This window comes from Schistocerca cancellata, unplaced genomic scaffold (genome assembly GCF_023864275.1).
Source record: "Schistocerca cancellata isolate TAMUIC-IGC-003103 unplaced genomic scaffold, iqSchCanc2.1 HiC_scaffold_718, whole genome shotgun sequence".
Lineage (NCBI taxonomy): Eukaryota > Metazoa > Arthropoda > Insecta > Orthoptera > Acrididae > Schistocerca > Schistocerca cancellata.
Window position 1 is genome coordinate 17,795,569 of NW_026046729.1, and position 5,333 is coordinate 17,800,901.

Consider the following 5,333-nt stretch of genomic DNA (forward strand, 5'->3'; position numbering starts at 1 on the left):
AGGGCTTTACATCAGGAAGAAATGGAACCCAGCGTAGTTGCAATAAGATATGTAAACGAACGGCTGATGTGGGTAGATTTGACAGTGTCTAGCAAGAAAAGTGTCAGTATATTCGCATTGTGAAGGGGCAGATCAAGATAAGATAAATAGTTTTTATGAGGCACTCAGTGATGTAGTTGTTAGAGTAAAGGACAAGGACAGTGTTCTGCTCATGGGTGATTTTAACGCCAGGATTGGAAATCGAACAGAAGGGTATGAAACGGTTATGGGTAAATTTGGAGAGGATATAGAGGCCAACAGGAACGGGAAACAACTCTTGGATTTCTGTGCCAGTATGGGCTTAATAATCACAAACTCCTTTTTTAAACATAAGAACATTCATCGGTATACTTGGGAAGGCAGGGGAAGCAGATCTGTCATTGTCTATATAATAACAGATCAGGAATTCAGGAAGGCTGTGTGGGACACACGTGTATTCAGGGTATTCTTTGATGACACTGATCATTATTTAATTTGCAGTGAAATTGGGATTGTGAGGCCGAAGGTGCAGGAGGTCAGGTCCATATGTAGGAGGATAAGAGTGAAGAAACTTCAGGAGAAGGAAATCAGGCACAAGTACATAACAGCGATCTCAGAAAGGTACCAGTTAATTGAAAAATGGCTCTGAGCACTATGGGACTTAACTTCTAAGGTCATCAGTCCCCTAGAACTTAGAACTACTTAAACCTAACTAACCTAAGGACATCACACACATCCATGCCCGAGGCAGGATTCGAACCTGCGACCGTAGCGGTCACGCGGTTCCAGACTGAAGCGCCTAGAACCGCACGGCCACATCGGCCGGCCCAGTTAATTGAATGTAGTCAATTACAGTCATTGGAAAAGGAATGGACAAGGTACAGGAACACAGTACTAGAAGTGGCTAAAGAATGTCTTGGAACAGTAGTGTGTAAAAGTAGGATGAAGCAAACAGCTTGGTGGAATGACACAGTCAAGGCAGCCTGTAAAAGGAAAAAGAAGGCGTATCAAAAATGGCTACATACCAGAACCCAGGTAGACAGAGAAAGTTATTTTGAAGAAAGAAACAAAGCCAAACAGATAATTGCAGCATCCAAGAAGAAATCGTAGGAAGACTTTGGAAACAGGTTGGAGACTATGGGTCAAGCTGCTGGAAAACCATTCTGGAGTGTAATTAGCAGTCTTCGAAAGGGAGGTAAGAAGGAAATGACAAGTATTTTGGACAGGTCAGAAAAACTGCTGGTGAATCCTGTGGATGCCTTGGGCAGATGGAGGGAATATTTTGAAGAGTTGCTCAATGTAGGTGAAAATGCGATCAGTAATGTTTCAGATTTCGAGGTAGAATGGGATAGGAATGATGATGGAAATAGGATCACATTTGAGGAAGTGGAAGAAATGGTCAATGGAGTGCAGTGTAATAAAGCGGCTGGGGTGGATGAAATTAAGTCGGAACTCATCAAATACAGTGGAATGTCAGGTCTTAAATGGCTACTCAGGATAATTGAAATGGTCTGGGAGTCGGGACAGGTTCCATCAGACTGGACAAAAGCAGTAATCACACCAATCTTTAAACATGGAAACAGAAAAGATTGTAACAGCTACAGAGGTATCTCTTTAATAAGCGTTGTGGGTAAAATCTTCTCAGGTATTGTTGAAAGGAAAGTGCGAGTATTAGTTGAGGACCAATTGGATGAAAATCAGTGTGGGTTTAGATCTCTTAGCGGTTGTCAGGACCAGATCTTTAGCTTACGGCAAATAATGGAGAAGTGTTATGAGTGGAACAGGGAATTGTATCTATGCTTTATAGATCTAGAAAAGGCATATGACCGGGTTCCTAGGAGGAAGTTATTGTCTGTTCTACAAGATTATGGAATAGGAGGCAAACTTTTGGAAGCAGTTAAATGTCTTTACATGGATAGTCAGGCAGCAGTTAGAGTTGACGGTAAATTGAGTTCATGGTTCAGAGTAGTTTCAGGGGTAAGACAAGGCTGCAACCTGTCTCCACTGTTGTTCATATTGTTTATGGATCATATGTTGAAAACAATAGACTGGCTGGGTGAGATTAAGATATGTGAACACAAAATAAGCAGTCTTGCATATGCGGATGACTTAGTTGTGATGGCAGATTCGATTGAAAGTTTGCAAAGTAATATTTCAGAGCTAGATTAGAAATGTGAGGACTATGGTATGAAGATTAGCATCTCCAAAACGAAAGTAATGTCAGTGGGAAAGAAATATAAACGGATTGAGTGCCAAATAGGAGGAACAAAGTTAGAACAGGTGGACGGTTTCAAGTACTTAGGATGCATATTCTCACAGGATGGCAACATAGTGAAAGAACTGGAAGCGAGGTGTAGCAAAGCTAATGCAGTGAGCGCTCAGCTACGATCTACTCTCTTCAGCAAGAAGGAAGTCGTAACCAAGACTAAGTTATCCGTGCACCGTTCAATCTTTCGACCAACTTTGTTGTATGGGAGCGAAAGCTGGGTGGATTCAGGTTACCTTATCAACAAGGTTGAGGTTACGGATATGAAAGTAGCTAGGATGATTGCAGGTACTAGTAGATGGGAACAATGGCAGGAGGGTGTCCACAATGAGGAAATCAAAGAAAAACTGGGAATGAACTCTATAGATGTAGCAGTCAGAGCGAACAGGATTAGATGGTGGGGTCATGTTACACGCATGGGAGAAGCAAGGTTACCCAAGAGACTCATGGATTCAGCAGTAGAGGGTAGGAGGAGTCGGGGCAGACCGAGGAGAAGGTACCTGGATTCGGTTAAGAATGATTTTGAAGTAATAGGTTTAACATCAGAAGAGGCACCAATGTTAGCACTGAATAGGGGATCGTGGAGAAACTGTATAAGGATGGCTATGCCACAGACTGAACGCTGAAAGGCATAATCAGTCTTAAATGATGATGATGATGATGATGATGCAATATCTTGGTCATGTCAGAAACAGCCAAGGTGTACATCCTCTTCAGTCGCATTCGTTAGCCATACGATACTTGCCAGTTCCTCGCAATATCACAGAATTGCAGTCTGTCTTAGAAAAAATGAACTATTATTTTCGGTTCATACCGAATGCTGCACAAATCGCAGCTCCACTGCATCGCTTGCGTCACAAGAATGTCCGCTGTGTTTGGACAGATGAGTGCCAAGTAGCTTTTCAAAAACTTAAAGATGCATTATTCAGTGATCGAAGCTTAGTTCACAAACCAGCTGTATTGCAAGTTGAGGCTTCTTCTTACGGGATTAATGCAGTGCTTTCGCACAGAATTCGTTACGTAGTCAGATCTGTAGCTTTTGCATCAAAGTTTTGTCCATAGCTCCGTGTAATTACTCACAAATTGAGAAAGAGGCTTTGGCTGTTGTGAATGGGGTCACCAAATTCCACCACTATTTTTATAGCAGAAAATTATACTTTATAACGGATCACAAGCCTTTGCAGTCCTTGTTTCATCCGAGGAAACCGATTTCAGTACGAACTGCCCAAAAATTACAAAGATGGGCTCTGTTGTTGTCTCAATACGAGTACGAGATTGTGTATCGTCCGACAGCTCAATATGGTAATGCGGACGCAATTTCACGTCTTCCAATTGGTCCTGATACAAACTTTGACGCTTCTGCGGCATCTTGTTGTCACATCGATGGTCAGGATTCTGAATTGCTTCAATATTTTCCACTGAATTATTGGAAAATTTGACAGACCACGGAAGCTGATTTAAATTTGAAAATTTTGCTAGCATACATTCGCTCATCTTGGTCTCGCTCATTGCACAGCATGCAGAAATCTGTAGTGCGGCGACATTTTGCACGTTGGCATAGCCTCGCTGTACTGAAAGGAGTGATTCTTGTTCAAAATGACAGTGGAAAGTCACGTGTGTTGTCCCTAAGTGTGGTGTCACCGTGTAACAACAATAACGTTATCCTACGGTATATGTAATAAATTTTGTCTTCTGAATTTCGATAAATTAGTATAATCGATATTCTGGTTTCATTTCTTTTTTGTTTCATGACATTATGTTGAAAAAGCTATAAACAAATTTCGATGTAAATTTTAATATTTATGTCAAATTTCAAGTAATGTTGTAATCGAAGGGAAGTGTACCTAATGTTGAAACTATTGTAAGATGTGAAAGTTGTATTTGTACGCCTGGTCCATACGTAAGCAACGTATTAGAATATGTGGAATGTAAAACCTTTGGTGAATACCCTGTCTGTAGGGGAGCGGTAAAAGGTGGAGGCAGGCGAGCGCGGGAAAATGCACATGGACGCTGCTATTTTGTAGCTAAAGGATAAAGGATCTATCTTTCTGTTTATTCGCAGCACACTACACTTGTCTTCATTGAGATTCAATTGCCATTCCCTGCACCATGCGTCAATCCTAAGGAAATGCAATCCGAAAACAAAGGAAGTAGGGTACAGTACACTTGTTCGCCCACTGCTTGAATACTGCTCAGCAGTGTGGGATCCGTACCAGATAGGGTTGATAGAAGATATAGAGAAGATCCATCTGAGAGCAGCGCGCATCGTTACAGGATCATTTAGTAATCGCGAATGCGTTACGGAGATGATAGATGAACTCCAGTGTAAGACTCTGCAGGAGAGATGCTCAGTAGCTCGGTACGGGCTTTTGTCAAAGTTTCGAGAACATACCTTCACCGAAGAGTCAAGCAGTATATTGCTCCCTCGTACGTATATCTCGCGAAGAGACCATGAGGATAAAATCAGAGAGATTAGAGCGCACACAGAGGCATACCGACAATCCTTCTTTCCAAGAACAATACGAGACTGGAATAGAAGGGAGAACCGATAGAGGTACTGAAGGTACTCTCCGCCACACACCGTCAGGTGCATTGCAGAGTATGGATGTAGATGTAGATGTAGATTTGTAACAAGTGATTTTGCACTAGTGTTATATCAAGTCCCATGTAAATGTTTTTTAAAAGTATTTTAATAATAATCTTTCATATAAAATCAACTTCTGAGAATTATTAATCTTAATTTAAAGATTTTACTAATTCCTCCTGTGCATGGTCATCTCGATTAGCGTAAAGAAAAATCAGTTGTTAATTTTTACACGTGACAAATCTAGCGGCCAGTATTGCACTGGGATGTACCAGAAAAAAATTTTGTAGGAGCAGATATAAACGCGTAATCCGGCGACATAATTGAGGTAGGAATTTTCAGTTTATTCAGAATGACATTTCTGGGCCATGACGCAGCATTGTTGACGTCCAGATTTACCAGTTTATATTCACAGTCAGTTAATTATTGAAAGGTTATATATGAGTTACAGTTTTGTTGAGAGGT